At 45.8% G+C, this 16,796-nt stretch overlaps 13 non-coding genes across 13 annotated transcripts; all 13 read right to left on the bottom strand.

Annotated features, from left to right (window-relative positions):
• Nucleotides 1–3,084: 3,084 nt before the first annotated feature.
• On the bottom strand, nt 3,085–3,158 carry TRNAT-AGU (transfer RNA threonine (anticodon AGU)). The gene has a single exon. It is a non-coding gene; the product is annotated as a tRNA-Thr (tRNA).
• Nucleotides 3,159–3,241: 83 nt separating this feature from the next.
• Nucleotides 3,242–3,315, bottom strand: TRNAT-AGU (transfer RNA threonine (anticodon AGU)). Its single transcript has one exon. It is a non-coding gene; the product is annotated as a tRNA-Thr (tRNA).
• An 83-nt stretch (nt 3,316–3,398) lies between these two features.
• TRNAT-UGU (transfer RNA threonine (anticodon UGU)) lies at nt 3,399–3,472 on the bottom strand. The gene has a single exon. It is a non-coding gene; the product is annotated as a tRNA-Thr (tRNA).
• Nucleotides 3,473–3,556: 84 nt separating this feature from the next.
• Nucleotides 3,557–3,630, bottom strand: TRNAT-AGU (transfer RNA threonine (anticodon AGU)). Its single transcript has one exon. It is a non-coding gene; the product is annotated as a tRNA-Thr (tRNA).
• An 83-nt stretch (nt 3,631–3,713) lies between these two features.
• Nucleotides 3,714–3,787, bottom strand: TRNAT-UGU (transfer RNA threonine (anticodon UGU)). The gene has a single exon. It is a non-coding gene; the product is annotated as a tRNA-Thr (tRNA).
• An 84-nt stretch (nt 3,788–3,871) lies between these two features.
• TRNAT-AGU (transfer RNA threonine (anticodon AGU)) lies at nt 3,872–3,945 on the bottom strand. The gene has a single exon. It is a non-coding gene; the product is annotated as a tRNA-Thr (tRNA).
• Nucleotides 3,946–4,029: 84 nt separating this feature from the next.
• On the bottom strand, nt 4,030–4,103 carry TRNAT-AGU (transfer RNA threonine (anticodon AGU)). Its single transcript has one exon. It is a non-coding gene; the product is annotated as a tRNA-Thr (tRNA).
• An 84-nt stretch (nt 4,104–4,187) lies between these two features.
• On the bottom strand, nt 4,188–4,261 carry TRNAT-AGU (transfer RNA threonine (anticodon AGU)). The gene has a single exon. It is a non-coding gene; the product is annotated as a tRNA-Thr (tRNA).
• An 84-nt stretch (nt 4,262–4,345) lies between these two features.
• On the bottom strand, nt 4,346–4,419 carry TRNAT-AGU (transfer RNA threonine (anticodon AGU)). The gene has a single exon. It is a non-coding gene; the product is annotated as a tRNA-Thr (tRNA).
• Nucleotides 4,420–4,502: 83 nt separating this feature from the next.
• On the bottom strand, nt 4,503–4,576 carry TRNAT-GGU (transfer RNA threonine (anticodon GGU)). The gene has a single exon. It is a non-coding gene; the product is annotated as a tRNA-Thr (tRNA).
• Nucleotides 4,577–5,575: 999 nt separating this feature from the next.
• TRNAT-AGU (transfer RNA threonine (anticodon AGU)) lies at nt 5,576–5,649 on the bottom strand. The gene has a single exon. It is a non-coding gene; the product is annotated as a tRNA-Thr (tRNA).
• An 84-nt stretch (nt 5,650–5,733) lies between these two features.
• TRNAT-AGU (transfer RNA threonine (anticodon AGU)) lies at nt 5,734–5,807 on the bottom strand. The gene has a single exon. It is a non-coding gene; the product is annotated as a tRNA-Thr (tRNA).
• A 9,542-nt stretch (nt 5,808–15,349) lies between these two features.
• TRNAT-AGU (transfer RNA threonine (anticodon AGU)) lies at nt 15,350–15,423 on the bottom strand. The gene has a single exon. It is a non-coding gene; the product is annotated as a tRNA-Thr (tRNA).
• Nucleotides 15,424–16,796: the final 1,373 nt, after the last annotated feature.

Raw genomic sequence — 16,796 nt, 5'->3', positions numbered from 1 at the left:
CTAAAATCTTCATAAATATCTTGTAATCCACATTTGTTAGTGATATGGGCCTATAGGATGATACGAATCTCAGTTTATCTAATTTATCGTTCTTCGGAATTAGAATGGTGTGCGCTTTCCCAAAAGAAGGTGGCAATGATTTCTGCTCGTACGCTTCATTAAATACTTCTACTAATAAAGGGGCCAGTTCTCTTTTCAATGTCTTATAAGGCGGCGCTGAGTCCATCTGGTCCCGGTGACTTGCCCAAGTTTAAATTGTCGATTGCCTTTTCGACTTCCCTCTCCGTTATTTTCCCTTCTAATCGCTCCTTAGCTTCATCACTCAAACGCGGCATGCGGTGCAGAAAGTCCGCTTTGAAACCCTCTAAATTCGCTTCCTGAAATGCAAAGAGCGACTGATAGTATTGGAAGAAGGCGTGTGCTATGCTCTCGTTGTCGTCAACAACAGCTCCATTCATAAAAAGTTGATCGACATGGTTTCGTCTTCCGTGTGCCTTCTCTAAACCGAGCGCCCTTTTAGTGGGCGTCTCCCCTGCCGCCAGTGCATCTGCTCTTGCTCGCACGATGGCACCTTGATAACGTTCTTTGTCGAACTGTTCAAGCTTTTCCTTGACGCTCCGCACATCGTCTTTGTACAGACCAGGTTCCCTGCACTCAAGCGTTATCAGCTGCTGAAGTAGTGTTCGCAAACCCTTTTCTTTATATTCCCTCTCAAATTTGAGGCAGCTTGACCTTTCTAAGGCTTTCATTTTAACTTTTTGTTTAACACATTCCCACTTTTCTGCTATTGTATCAGCCGCATCTTCGCGTATTTCATTAACCGCATCCCGCACTGCCTTTACAAAAGATGCATCATTTAATAACAAGTCATTGAGTTTCCATAGATGCCAATTAAATGCATGTTCCCTTTTCCTTATACCTATGTTACATTTTACCAGGCAGTGATCCGAAAATGACACGGGTACAACGCAATAACCGTGGCATCTTGGAATCGTGTCCAACGAAATGTACATGCGATCCAGTCGCGCATGACTACTGCCTTGAAAACGCGTAAATGTCACTTGACGCTCCCCTTCCAGACATTGAAAAACATCATCAAGTTCATTTTCATTAATTAATTTTGACAAAACGTCACTACTTCTATCACGCACGCCGGCATTGTTGGCTCGGTCTCTAGCACTCAACACACAATTGAAGTCCCCTAATAACACAACGCGCTTATTACAGCAAACATATTGTGAGAGGTTCGAAAAAAAGAGGACACGCTCGTCTACAGAATTCGGCGCATAAACGCATATGACGCGAAACTCAAAGTCAGAGATCGTAAAGTCACATAAAACAATCCTTCCATCCAGACAGGACCACACACTTTGAATATGTAAACCCGGCAGCTTCTTCACAAAAAGAATGCACCCCCCGGAGGTGCCTACCGCATGACTCACCACCACAAAGTACCTAGTCGTGAATCGTCGCACCATGCTCCCGGTCTCCTTCTCTCCGTCAACCTTGGTTTCCTGGACGGCTAGTACGTCTATGTCATGGTCCGTTACCAACCGTAGGACCTGACATTGCCTACGACTAGCCGCCAACCCTCGCACATTTAGTGTGGCAATACTAAGTGACGGTATTTCATCCATCTTCTTCTAGCGAGAAAAGTAGGCCCGGAGCATGGTGCTTACCCTTCACGACCAGCCCTTGGCTAGCCGCCTCTGGGGCCATCCGGCTTCCGGGCATTGTTTGTCGTCGACACTTTGATCACAGGCTTTCTTTCAGGCGGCACATTCGGCTTTGGTTTGAAGCCCACCCGCCTCCCCTGGGGCGTCTTTGTCGGTGGTCCCTCGGTGGTGCTGGTTGCACCCTCGCCTTGGTCCTTGGTCTGGTCGTGGGGGCGTTTGACCGGGCCGCCAAGAGTCTCTGCCCGGTCGCCGTCTTTCACAGCCTCGTCCTGCTGCATTGCCGTCATACCGTTGTCGGGCGGGTCTTCACTAATGGTTCCCGTCGCGGGGCCCACAGCAGTCGCGCCCTGCGCCTTCCCACTCCGCTTCTCAGTACCTTGAGCAACCGTGCCTTCTGCGCCGACGGTCGACGTCTCGCCGACTGCCGCTGTCGGTACCAGGTCTCCGATGCCTGTAGCGGCGTCCTCCGTCTCGACCACGTCCATGACGTGCTCTGCGGCCACGTCGTTCACTGCTGGGCTTGTCACGGCGGCGTAGGATTTGATGCAGTCGGCGTCAACATGACCGAACCGTCTGCAGCGAGAACAGCGCGGAACTTTACACTCCCGGCGGACGTGCCCCGTGCCTTGGCAGCGCAGGCACTGCATGGGTCGACCAGGGACGACCACCAATGCCAGCTCTCCGCCGACGCGGACCTGATGAGGAAGGTCTTCCATTTTCACGCCGCTTTTCAGCTTTAGAAGCACAGTCCTGGTTGTCGACGTCTTGTCGCCCAGGCCATGGACGCGCCACCTTTCCCGGCTTACCTCCTCCACCTTGCCGAAAGCCATGAACGCCGTCCGTATGTCCTCGTCTGCAACGCCATAGAGCAGCCAGTGAAGCCTTAGCTTCACCTGCTGGTCTTGCGGGTCCACGATGACACACCGTCTTCCCTTCACTTGCAGTTCCTTAAGGGCCATGAGGCGCTTCGTCGCAGTGGCGTCAGACAGGGTCACCGCCCAGACGTGGTTTATCTGGTACGCCCCTATGCATACCACGTCCGGCAGCAGTCCCGTCGGCAGAAGGGCGTCTCTAAAATCTTCGACCTTGTAAGGTCTGGCACGTACTACATCACCGTGTAAAAACACGGTGTTAAAGGCAACTCGTCCTTTCGGCAGCTGAGGCAAAATAAACGGATAATCCTTATCGTCGTCGGTGATCCTGTTTCCGCGACCAAAAGTGGTCGCTGTCGCTGCCCCGGAAGAGGCCATGACCCTACGATCCGAACAGCTCGGCTGCCGGATGCAGAATGATTAGGCCACGAGGGTGACTAAGCCACGGCGCCTGCGCCCAGCTCCCTTTTGCGCGTACAAAGCAATCGCCGATATTGTGCTGTGAACCATAGCAAAATGGCAAAAGAAGCGGATCGAGGCACCGGTGAGATTCGAACTGACGACCTCCTGTTTACTAGACGGGCGCTTTAACCAACTAAGCCACGGCGCCTGCGACCAGCAGCTTTTGCGCGTTCAAAGCAACCGCCGATATTGTGCTGTGAACCATAGCAAAATGGCAAAAGAAGCGGATCGAGGCACCGGTGAGATTCGAACTGACGACCTCCTGTTTACTAGACAGGCGCTTTAACCAACTAAGCCACGGCGCCTGCGACCAGCTCCTTTTGCGCGTTCAAAGCAATCGCCGATATTGTGCTGTGAACCATAGCAAAATGGCAAAAGAAGCGGATCGAGGCACCGGTGAGATTCGAACTGACGACCTCCTGTTTACAAGACAGGCGCTTTAACCAACTAAGCCACGGCGCCTGCGACCAGCTCCCCTTTGCGCGTTCGAAGCAATCGCCGATATTGTGCTGTGAACCATAGCAAAATGGCAAAAGAAGCGGATCGAGGCACCGGTGAGATTCGAACTGACGACCTCCTGTTTACTAGACAGGCGCTTTAACCAACTAAGCCACGGCGCCTGCGACCAGCTCCTTTTGCGCGTTCAAAGCAATCGCCGATATTGTGCTGTGAACCATAGCAAAATGGCAAAAGAAGCGGATCGAGGCACCGGTGAGATTCGAACTGACGACCTCCTGTTTACAAGACAGGCGCTTTAACCAACTAAGCCACGGCGCCTGCGACCAGCTCCCCTTTGCGCGTTCGAAGCAATCGCCGATATTGTGCTGTGAACCATAGCAAAATGGCAAAAGAATCGGATCGAGGCACCGGTGAGATTCGAACTCACGATCTCCTGTTTACTAGACAGGCGCTTTAACCAACTAAGCCACGGCGCCTGCGACCAGCTCCCTTTTGCGCGTTCAAAGCAATCGCCGATATTGTGCTGTGAACCATAGCAAAATGGCAAAAGAAGCGGATCGAGGCGCCGGTGAGATTCGAACTGACGACCTCCTGTTTACTAGACAGGCGCTTTAACCAACTAAGTCACGGCGCCTGCGACCAGCTCCCTTTTGCGCGTTCAAAGCAATCGCCGATATTGTGCTGTGAACCATAGCAAAATGGCAAAAGAAGCGGATCGAGGCACCGGTGAGATTCGAACTCACGATCTCCTGTTTACTAGACAGGCGCTTTAACCAACTAAGCCACGGCGCCTGCGACCAGCTCCCTTTTGCGCGTTCAAAGCAATCGTCGATATTGTGCTGTGAACCATAGCAAAATGGCAAAAGAAGCGGATCGAGGCATCGGTGAGATTCGAACTGACGACCTCCTGTTTACTAGACAGGCGCTTTAACCAACTAAGCCACGGCGCCTGCGACCAGCAGCTTTTGCGCGTTCAAAGCAATCGCCGATATTGTGCTGTGAACCACAGCAAAATGGCAAAAGAATCGGATCGAGGCACCGGTGAGATTCGAACTGACGACCTCCTGTTTACCAGACAGGCGCTTTAACCAACTAAGCCACGGCGCCTTTTTTTTTCTTTATTGCCTGTTTTATAACAAATACACGATTCACAGCTATTCTCCGCTGCGATTACAAAGCAAAAAAGACAGTTCAATGTGCGGGTGTACCTTGTCGTTTAATTTTGCTTTAAAAAGGCTGAATGTTTGCAAGCTGTTCAAATGCTGTTAACCACTCAGGTGGTTCGCTGAGCGCTTTAAACGCTTCGCGAATGTACAATACATTTTCAGCAAAATATTCTTTGGCCGGTTTTGCGTCAACATCCTCATTACGCACCGCCATTCGTGTTTTCCACACGCTGTGCATGCAGAGTAACATCACCATATCACATGGCACGCCTTCTCTCTCTTCAAACGGTAAAAAACGGATTCCAATAGGTGTTAAAGGAAATTCTTTATTTAGTGTCCTTTGTAGAATGTCCCAAAGGAAGACTGAATCCCTGCACTCCAGAAAAATATGCTCCATTGTCTCCGGTTTCTGACATATCTGGCAATTCACACTCCAGGGTACAAAGATCCCCTTCTCCTGCAGCCATGGCTTGACAGGAAGCGTGCCAGTGTGTAGCATGAAAAAAAAGTTTTTGTTGTTGCTCTTACAAGCATTTTCTTAACTCTTTTTAAGACATTCTGCTCACGCCCCAGTGCACATACTGCACGGTATATTGGTACTGGACACATGATATTAACTAAATCTCGGTATAATCGCTTTCTTGCGACTGTGTTCAGGTATTCCAAAGAAAAGTGTACTTTTAGAAAACGGAAAGAGCTTATCACTTCAAACAAAAAACTTCGGACAACCACTTGACGTATGCATTACGACGTCACAACATATTCTGGCAGTGCGTCACCTAATCACGTCTGGATAACGCACCGCAAAAAACAATCGCTTTCGTCGCGCAAGAACATGAAACGCGACAACTAAGTCACGGCGCCTGCGACCAGCTCCTTTTTGCGCGTTCAAAGCAATCGCCGATGCTGTGCTGTGAACCATAGCAAAAGAACTGGATCGAGGCACCGGTGAGATTCGAACTCACGATCTCCTGTTTACTAGACAGGCGCTTTAACCAACTAAGCCACGGCGCCTGCGACCAGCTCCCTTTTGCGCGTTCGAAGCAATCGCCGATATTGTGCTTTGAACCATAGCAAAATGGCAAAAGAAGCGGATCGAGGCACCGGTGAGATTCGAACTCACGATCTCCTGTTTACTAGACAGGCGCTTTAACCAACTAAGCCACGGCGCCGACGAGTCACTGCGATGACCCAGTTTCGGCGCCTGGCAAAATTGAGTAAGTGCCTAATGGCGAAATCCCCCAGCTAGGCTAGTATGAGCGTCACGTAGCTATGCCGAGCGCTCAGAAAACCCGTTTTGTGCATAATGCCGAGAATAACAGGGGCATCTTATTTTGAAGGAAGTAAGCATCGATCCGTACCTGGAATCCAGATAATGTTTTTTGTTATCCGACAACCGTTAAACGCTTTAAAATTCGATTTTCCTTGCATCTTCCTTATTTCTGTACGTCCGTCCATGCTTGTCATTCTGCCGACGAATGTAGTCGCCATGGAAGACACCTATCGAAGGGTTTCGTTAATTCCAGGCCACCTCGCCATGTTTGCGTGCGCACACATGTTTCGTCATGTGTCTGTGCGTGTGAATTTACGATTCTATATATATATATATATATATATGTGTGTGTGTGTGTGTGTGTGTGTGTGTGTGTGTGTGTGTGTGTGTGTGTGTGTGTGTGTGTGTGTGTGTGTGTGTGTGTGTGTGTTCAAACTGAACACGTCACTAAGCTCTGAAGGCGCGGACAAATTTCAGTTTAAATCGTTTACCTAACTACGTTTTCAGATAATGGCGTGCCATATGGCGAACCAGCATGCGCGAAAGGCTTCGAGGAGCGTAATTCCTTAAATTGGGCTCGCCATTTCGCAAGTCCTAAAACAATCAACTCTTTGTAGACACATGCTTTAACCGAAACAAACCATAAGTTTTCGTTTGCTTAGTATGCAATTCGATAACATGTAAGCAGCGTCATCATCATCATTAGGCAGTTACTGCCGAATCAAAGTGTTGCTGTGTTACGAAATAGAGTATCTATAATATATAATTCGTGCGTTAAGGTAGTTGTATAATGCCGTAGACCAGTATGGCTGTTAAAAGCATACGAAGACGATGATTTGTTCCGTTTTGTTTTCCGGAACGAAGACGCCCAAGCGAATCTGCGGTATATGTGAGTGCTCGTTCACAAGTCAATCATGCGTAGTCCCTCCGAGAATAGCTACTTACATAACGCACACTGCACAGTCAAGACAATCGGTTCCAGTCTGCATGACTCAGCACCATAAAAAGCACTGGCAGAACAATTGAAGGACTATCTAGAATAAAAAGTCGCAGCTGCACTCAAAACGCGAAGAATAGAATGCGATAGCAAATTAGTATTACTATCGGCCGTATATAGTTGGAAACATTCGCATACTAACAGAATTAACAAGCATGGTGTAAGCGCACGGAAACAAACATGAACATTACACACTTGATGAGCGCGGATACTCGCTGTGAGAACGGTGGTGTGGCAAGCGCGGTAGCAGCAGCGAGGAAAGTGACCTTCGCACGGTGTATCGCTTCAACGCAAGAAACGGATCCCTTTCATGTTACGGCGCGCGCGACTGCGCGCAGCGGCGAAAAGTACGTAGGCAAGGTTCAAGGGCTCCCCGCTCCCCTCCCTCTACACTCCCTACCCTCTTTCCTCCATATATTGCGCGCAAGGTCGAGCCGCGATTATCAGTTCCCCTTGCGGCCGGTCGCGAAATGCACAGTTGCTGCCGCAGCACAACGACCCCTCTGCCTCCCTCTCATCCGCCCGCAACTATCGCGCGATGGAAGGCGGTGTTTGCTCTCGACTTCCTTTCTTCGCGCGCGCCCGATTGAGCCGCGCACGTCGGTTTCTTTCGCGTGCTTTTACTCACACCTACCCCATGCGATGCGTGGCGACCTTGCACTTCATAGGGAATATCACGGCGACGGCAAAAATGCGGCTGGAGTGTCTATATAATTACTATATTGCTATAACAAAAACTGCACGAGGTAATTGTTCCTTCGTTTCGTTGTGGCCACATGAGAAAACTTGACCTCCAAATGCATTAAATAAAAGTGCTTTTTTAAAATATTTCGTGGCAATGTAAACATTCATGCAAATATTACGTGTGGTGTTTGTGCTGCATACTGCTTCTAGTAGGTGTATAATGTATTGTGTATCTAGTGAACTTCCTATTTTTTGTTCTTTACAAGATAGGAAACATTATCTGTACTCGAACTCTGAACATTTCTTGTCATTTTCGCCTACACCACTTTCTAAATAAATAAGAACGGTTTTACAATTCAGTTTTAAATTTTACTTCGAGTACCACATACTGAAACAAATTCACGTTTGTCGTGTTCGTTATAGTCTCCGCCAGCTGTTATATTCACGTGCCAACGTTTGTTCGAACTGAAGTATTATGACCATCGTCGTTATCAAACGAAATGCATTATTGCTATTGCTTCTATAAAAACTACTTCAGAATTTGTATTGACATGATACTTAAAAGCTTTTCATGCAACAATACATTGTTTTCTTTATTTCGGCAGTGATAGGTATCCTGTGAAGTGTCCAAATCCATCCGCAGTGACAAAACGTTTGCAATAGTGCACGCAATTAAACCACGAATCGCTGTATTTTCGCCTACGTATATGTGTTTCTTCGTCATCGTTTGACAGTATATGATCTTTAGAAGAAACAATGTTTCGGGGAACGTCCTACAGGAGAAGTCCTCATAAGCAAAAGGATACCTACCTCTTATATTATAAAGTAATTTTAAAATAAATATAAACAAAGAAATTCAATATTTGTTAATTCATTTTATATTATTTTGGTTTCTTTTTTTCTGCGAGACTGTTGACAAGATTCATACAAGGATTTTCGCTCTGGAAATGAAGGAAGGAAAGCAGCTTTATTCGAGGTCCTGCAGGCCACGAGAGCTTTGGGCTCTCATGGAGTGGGTGCCTCCCAAGACGAAACCGGAAGGTTGAGTTTCCTGGCGGGGTCGTGGACCTGCTGGACGGCCCAAAGTTCGGGGGCGAGTTCTTCGCTTCGAATTGCTTTTTCAAACTTGCACTTGTCCGGTTCGGAGTTTATGTGAGCTTGCGAGCACGGCCAGAGTAAATGATCGACGTTAAGGGATGTATTGCAATTGGTACAATAAGACTTGTCGTAGAGCTCAGGCATGTAATGGTGTAGTCTGTTTTGCGTGGGGTATGTGTCTGTTTGTAGTATTCTGAGTGTAACCGCTTGAGCTCGAGTGAGCGTGCGGTATGGCGTGCTATACTCTCTACTTTGTAGGTAGTAGAGTTTAGTGATTTCATTGTATGTAGCGGGGGCGTCCGTATTCTCCTAGTGATCGGGTGAAGCCGTGCGGTCTGTAAGCGTGCGCGCAGCCTCGTGTACCGCCTCGTTAAGGTTGGGGACATCACCGATCTTTGGTCCTGAGTGTGTCGGGAACCAGTATTTGACGTGGTTCTTGATCTCTTTCTTTGTAACAATTATGAGAGCCTATGCGTAGATTGTGCCCTTTTGGAAAGCTCTGATAGCGGCTATGGAGTCACTGTAGATTGTCTTAGGTGAGCGCAACAGCGATCGCAACCTGTTCGGCCTGTTCAGGCTTCCTTGCAATTACCGTGGCTGCATGTCTTGTGGATCCACGGCCATCCACAACTAGCACTGCGAAAGCTTTGTTTCCCGCGTATGCCGCCGCGTCCACAAAAGCTGAGCGTTCGCGGTTCACCAAGGCTTAGTTAAGGAGGAATTGAAGTTGAAGTTTATTCAAAAAAGGAAAAGTACACAGGAAATGTACAGGACATCTTAATCCCTAGCTCAAGGCTAGTTTGGATCCATGGTAGTTATAATTCATAATCTTAACAGCAATACGACAAAGGATAAATAAATCACATATACATAAAGATTCGTTTATAAACACAAGGAAGGGTACGTGTAATAGCTACGAGAAACCTACAGAAAGGAATTTGTATTTAGTAAATTATACAATGCAAGTGAAAACGGTAAACATATGCACACCACCGAGATCGAAACTATATGCAGATAATAGTAGTGAGTGATAATGGGATTTCACTGATATCTAAAAACAATTTCGCTTGTTTTACTTCCGATGGTAAGCTGTTCTATAGGAGCGCTCCAGTGTTCTTTCACCTTCACCTTCCATATTCATTAAGCATTTTTGGCAAGAGAAAATTTCCCTTAAGTGCGCCGCGTTTGTTACTTCTGGAATGTAAAAAAATTGGTACACTTAAAGGGCAGTTAGTGGTTATGCTATTAGGAGTATGCAATATAGTTTTAAGATTCAGTAATAAATTAAAAGACTATTTAAACTTCGAAACGGCGGCATTGATTTAGCATTGTAATCCGAAAAATTCGTAAATCGCAAGGACCCTTTCTGAAGAAGTACAATAGGTTCTACATGTGAAACGGACGTGTTACCCCAACATGCAATACAGTAGGATACATAGCTATGGAATATAATACATTGTTCTCAGAGTGGCAGTGTCGAAGTAATAACGGCATTTTCAATTGCATTTGCATTTGCAAATTCGGCAATTGTCCTCTCGCTTGTCGGCTGTCCCTGTTGTTTTCGGGGTGTACGTTTCTAGGTTTAGGTCGAACCGTGATCTTGGCGCGGATGACCCGCGGGAGGTGCGCAATGTCTTTTTCTATGTTTTCTTGAGCAAAGATTAGGTTTGCGCCCCGGAGGCATCGTCGAAAGCCTAGCAAGGTGGGCACGCTGCTGGGCTTCGGCAACTTCTTCCAGGGTGTTGTGCATGCCCAGGTGCCTCAGCTTCTCGTTGCTGGGTCTGGCCGAAATGCCGAGGGCTTGCTTGGTGACATTTCTGATTTGCGCACTTTTATTTCTTATGATTTCTTATGAATTAATTATTAAAAATAGCGCTGCTTGATTCCCTTTCTTCTAGTTAATTACATTACGAGGTTCTCGAATCAGGCGACATGGATACCTTCAAGTTGCACGTGCGCTTTTATTGGCCACTTGCCATCCCCGGAATAGATAATTTACTCGTGACGCAAGCGGTAGAAAGAACGTTGCACATCCGCCGCATAGGCGATGCTTTAACCAATTCAGCCACTGCGGAGCCGTTTTTCTATCCACTTTCTTGGGTATTTACGTTTTCTACTAGAAACCTGCGAGTGGTAGCCAGCGCCACCGCTCACAAACCATGGCGGCGGATGTGGAACATCATTTCTGCTGCATGCGTCACGTATACGTGACCTTTCCGGGTGAAGGCAACTGGCCAATAAACCCACGCATGCTTACTGAAGGCATCAGTGTTGCCGGTTTCGAATACCCTCGTTATGTAATAAACGAGAAAAAATGGAGTTATCCCAGGGGCGCGATTTTTATTAAGCCTGTCATAAGAAGCCAACAAACAAGCGGTTTAAATGCAGGATGCAATTTTCATTTCGAGGACGTACCGTGTTCAACCGACTCTCCACTAACGGGCGAACACTGTAGGTTTTATAATTGTATCTTCCACGATGTTCTTAAATATTTCTTTTTTTTCGCTGAAGAGCATCGGTAACGTTAGCTGGGGCACCCGGTTTATACGTTGCGTCCCAGCTAATTTTAGCCAGGCTTCAGAAATCAGGAACGCCACATAGCTGGACAGAAGCAAGTTAATGTTGTTTACCGTCGCCTTTAGAGATACTCAAACTATTTCTTTTTCCATTCTGCCTAACTAGACAATATTCCTTAATTCATTTATCTAGTTCTCAAATTATACTATTAGAGGAAACGTGCGAGTGAGAAAATTGTGGAGTAACATGAAAAAACTACCGATACAGCTTTCCGTTGCTCAAAACGAGCTACATATAGGTGTTTTTGCGAGTGTGAAAGGAGCCCCCAAAGGCATGCAAAATTGGCTCGCGACTGGCTGCTCGAAGAGCTTTCGGTGTTTTAGTTAGCTCCTCGATGAAGCAGGTCGTATGGCGAGTGAGTCGAGAACAACACTTTGCAATTTCTTCAACACGAATAACATCATTGATCTGGGACCTCCAAGAGGTGCGAGGTAAAGCTGAAGCATTTCTCTGGCTAAATTGCCGCAGATTTTTTTCCAGCTTTATTTTCACCTCCAAAGCCACATCCCTCAAAGTGTAATCGCAGAATGTCTGACCAAAGCGACCCTTCTGGAGTAGCCAACACGTGGTATGGCAGAAGGGCCCCTTCTCCCCCTGGCCGTGATCCGTCTTCGGAGAAAAATATTGCTCTCCACATCGTCGGCATTAACACGGACCGAGAGCTAGGTTTGCAAGCGTGGGCGTCACCTTTCAAACACTACCGAGGCAAGGCACGGGAATGCATCGATTTGCTGCAGGCCACACGGCTATGTTCTCCAATGCGCTTTATTTTCTTTATTCGGAAGAAATTATGCACGCCCAATGATGTCCGTCACAGCAGAGGCAAGAATACATAGCACTCAAATACCGGTACCAGCACCAGCCGTGTAAAAAAAAAGCATTCTAACGCGACAAAAAGAAAGCAAGCAGCGCCATTCCAGACTACAAAAGCAGTAATGCAGATTGAAACAATTAATCCACGCACAGTAAACAAAAGTATTCCTCAAGATTTTCGATCGCTCCTTGCGCTGTGCATAGGGATCACAGATGTGGGCAATTCCACTTGTTAGTCGTGCTTGGGAAAAACGAGAACTACCAAAGGTTACTTGTGGCGCTTTGTTGTGTTAGGGAATCTTCGTGCTGGTTCCTTGTAGTTAGTGACGTTACCACTGTTAAGCAAGGTTCCAGGTTAAGGAACAACATACTATTCTGAACTTAGAACAGTAATTGTAATCTAAATTTCGCGTGGTGACTCCAATGTTCTTGTTCTACTAGGGTTCATAACGTAAGTCATGGAGTCAGTTTCACAATATTAGAAGTGTTGTTAACTTAGCACATTTTCTTTGGACCACTTTTAGTGCCTGCATGTTGTTTTAGATTAATTGTCACAAAAATGAAGGCGTATTCGAGCTTTGGCCTACTAATGAATTTATACGCTAATAATTTAGTTCTGCAGATTGGTGTTTTATGTGTGCCTCAGAAACCGCACTTAAAGAAACGGGGACGTCAAAATTTTACACATTTGAATTGTAACTCAGTGTCTACTTTATTGTACCGCCTATGACGAGGATGACGATACGTATTAGCATCCCCTTTAATAATGTGTCGAGAACAAGTAATATCCTTGCCTGATTCGTTAAAAGAGGCTGTAGGACCGTTTCAATATTGGATATAGGCCTCATTATTTTATTTAAATGATCTGTCACAATATTTTGCCATTACAATTGCAATTACTGGTTGTATCCGTCCTTCCCCTGCCTTTTATGCATCGATACTCTAATCGCCTCTTATTTATCACGAGCACCGACCAGCTAATACTGCAGCTTTCTTTGAATGTCAATGCTACTTGAGGATGGACCCTCCCTACGGGTCTTCCTGGGTGAATATATTGACATTACGATCTGCTGTGAAGTTTTCAACTTTTTTGCACCACATGCATGCCGTTCCGGCATGCGTGTTGACACACCGTTCTGTAGTCGTTCCGGTGTGTTATAATCCTGAGACAGCCATCGCTGGCCTCAAATAGCAAGTAACCACCCTTTGCCTTATCACACATAATTTACCTCATTTCATTCTTGCCGTTTCTGTGAATTTCAGTAAATTTTTTTGTCTCCTTGGCTTGCACCCCATTTACCGTCTCTGTTTTTCTCCCTTCTTTTAATGTCTGCCGGTTGTCAATCCGCACTTTCCCTTACCCTGTGCTTCGTTGACAACTTTCTTGATATCTTCCATTCTGTCGACCTGTTTGAGGTAGAGGTACTTTCGCATTTGATCCGGCCATTTCTCTTCATCCGTGTTCATTAATCATTCCTCGAAACTACTCTGGCTCTGCGCTTCTCTGACTTAAAAAAAAACGGAAGCCATGTCACCTTGCACTGCCTTCTTTATGTATTTATCGTTGGCACCTTATGTCGTTCTCTTGCCCGAATAAAATTTCTGATTTCTAGCACGCAATTGCCCGTCCGAAAGTTTACGCTTACAACACTACATTTTTCTAAATTCCACTTATGTATAGGTATTTGTACTCGGTAACTCCCTGTTAAGTAGCTGTAATGAAAGGCTCCAAAGGAAAACTTAAAAGGTTCTCTTCGTAGTTGTTCTCATAAAATAGTATTTTTGGCACTACCTCCTAGGTCCAACCGTGGAAGCATATGTAATCTACGAACTTTGGTATTCAGCAAAACTTGATCAACCAGACGTATAATTACGCTAAAAAGCAACCAGTCATCTGCAAAATATTGTTCTGAACCTGTTCATCAATTACCTAGATAGTTAGTCAGTCAGATTACCTTGTTGACTGAAATTATTACCTGCCTAGCTTTTTTTTCGTTCTTTCTTACTCTTCTTGCTCTTCCATTGCAGTCAATTTCATTGGATATCGATATGTTCGCGTTTATATGCCTTCGCGTTAGTGCAATTGTCTTGGCGTACTATATACAAGTGTGTGCCCTCACGTATTTCTTTCTGCTATTAGTTTTAATTGTATGTATTTTTCCTTTATTGATTACTTTGGGGAGGTGTTCCATGTGATTACATTGGGTGAATAATTTTATTGATAGTTCGATCCTCGTTTATGTTTTAATTGACACTTCTTTTATGTTTCAGTAATTGTTGTTCCCCCTTACCCCAAGCCTTCCTAAATGCATGTAGGGTATAATTACCAAGTCGACAGTGGCTCAGATCGAAGAAAGATAAGGTGTTCTTGGACACATTAGTGCACCAGGTTGTTGAGACTACGCCATCATTTTTACGTTGGACTATCTCCGGTGTCAGCAAATATTTTTATTTTTCGAAGTCAAACATCCGACACCGGTTTTAGGCACGCGCTCTTAGAACGAACCCATGTGAGTAGAGTTTGCGCCTGTTTTTTGCAATTTATGCGCAAACATGTATTACTGCTTCGCCCATAGCGTTACACGAATAGGTCCGTATTTTGGTTCCGATCATAATTTAGACGTCGTATTGCCATACATGCACTAGTACGCATCAAATAGCTGTATTTGGACGAACAGGATGAGACAGTGGCAGCCAGATACCCAGATTCTATGGACCCCAAGTTGATCTGAAATTTTAAGAAAGACCTTGCCTCCAGGAATGAAATAAATAGATGTGCGATTATCGTAAATCAAGTATAAATTTCCACCTAGAATGCATCCTGGCTTAATCGAAACAATCTTATGAAGAGCGGACGTTCTGCCATTGCGAAGTGACAGCAGCGCTGCTGTTTCTAATTTGTGTATCTGTCTCATTGTCTTTCCCTTCTTAAGACGTAGTGATTTCCAATAGCTTGTTAAAGGGAACGTAGCCTTCTATGGGAGACAACATTGGAGCGCTTCATTAGACGCGGAAGTCAAACTGATATATTTACAAAGCCAGACACAGCATCCGTTCAGTGAGCGGTGCTCTAGGAAGCAGCATGTCTTTTTTTTTTCTTTCTTTCAAAACAGTGGTTTTCTTCACAGTGTGGAAAACGACATTGTTCATCCCGGTCACACTCACAAAGTAAAAAATAAAGATAATATATCTGGCGGCCTAAAGGAATGCAGCTGCAAGTAGAATGCTGTGCAGAGTGTAAACGCGCAATATAAAAGAAGATGCGCACAGGAAGGCACCGGTGAGATTCGAACTCACGATTTCCTGTTTACTAGACAGGCGCTTTAACCAACTAAGCCACGGCGCCGGCGATTCGCTACGATGCCCAAGTTGCGGTGCCTGGCATAATTGAGTAAGTGCCCATTGGCGTAATCCGCCAAGTAGCCTAGTATGAACGTCACGTAGCAATTCGGAGCGCTCAGAAGACCCATTTGGTGCATACATATTTTCATGCAGTGCCGAGCATCACACGGGCACCTTTGTTTCAAGGGAGTCTGCATCGATCCGTACCTGGAATCCAGATAATGTTTTTTATCCGACAGCCGTTAAAAGCTTTAAAATTCGATTTGCCTTGCATCTTGCTTTTTTCTAGCCGTCCGTCCATACGTGTCATTCCTCGGACAAATGTAGTCGTTATCGACGACACCTATTGAAGGATTTCTTAAATGTCAGGCCACCTCATTAGGTTTCTGTTCGCGCGCAGGTGCGCGTGTGAATTCATGAATCTATCTATCTATCTATCTATCTATATATATATATATATATATATATATATATATATATATATATATATATATATATATATATATATATATATATATATATATATATATATATATATATATGTGTGTGTAATCAAACTCCTCGTTCTCTTCGTCTTCTTTTTTCTCGTCCGTGCCATTCGTATCCGTTACATTTTCCCGCAAGCAGACGAAGCCCGTGGGGCGAGTCAGGATGCACAAGCAGGGTAGAAAGGCTTCAGGCGAGCAATATGAGTCAGCTGAGTTCTGCCTGATCGCCGAGCATTGCACAGTAGGCGAGCTATGATGTAAGTGAGTTCGCTCAGGCGGCCCACAACTACAAATGGGGCTGAATATTGTGACAAGAACTTTTGGCACAATCCACGCTTGCGTTGCGGTGAACAAAGAAGGACCAAGTCACCTTTTTCCAATGATACTTGTAGGTAATGGTCGTCGTATCGCTCTTTCGAACGACTTTGCGTGGCCAGAGTACGAAGACGAGCTCTTCGACGGGCTTCTTCGGTGAGACACAAAGTCTTCGATACAGAATCGTCACTGTGCAGAACTAAGTGTAAGAAAGTGTCGAGAGGGCTTCGTGGTAACCTAGCATACAGGAGATAAAATGGGCTATATTTCGGTAGTTTCGTGTTTCACCGTGTTGTATGTGTAAGTGATGAAGTGCAGCACGTCGTCCAAGTTCTTATGAGTGGAGGAGACGTACATGGCAAGCATGTTGGTCAGCGTTATGTTTGTCCTTTTAGCGAGGCCATTGATCTGTGGATGATATGGCGTGGAATGACGGAACTGTGAAGTGCAAAAACGAAGTAACTCTTCAATGGCATCAGCAGTGAACTGGCGACCACGGTCGCTGATGATGACACGTGGTGGGCCGTGACGAAGGACCACGGAATGCAACAGGAAGACCGCCACGCAAGCGGCG

Source organism: Dermacentor variabilis, chromosome 6 (genome assembly GCF_050947875.1).
Source record: "Dermacentor variabilis isolate Ectoservices chromosome 6, ASM5094787v1, whole genome shotgun sequence".
NCBI lineage: Eukaryota > Metazoa > Arthropoda > Arachnida > Ixodida > Ixodidae > Dermacentor > Dermacentor variabilis.
This window is presented reverse-complemented; position numbering and strand designations above follow the sequence as displayed.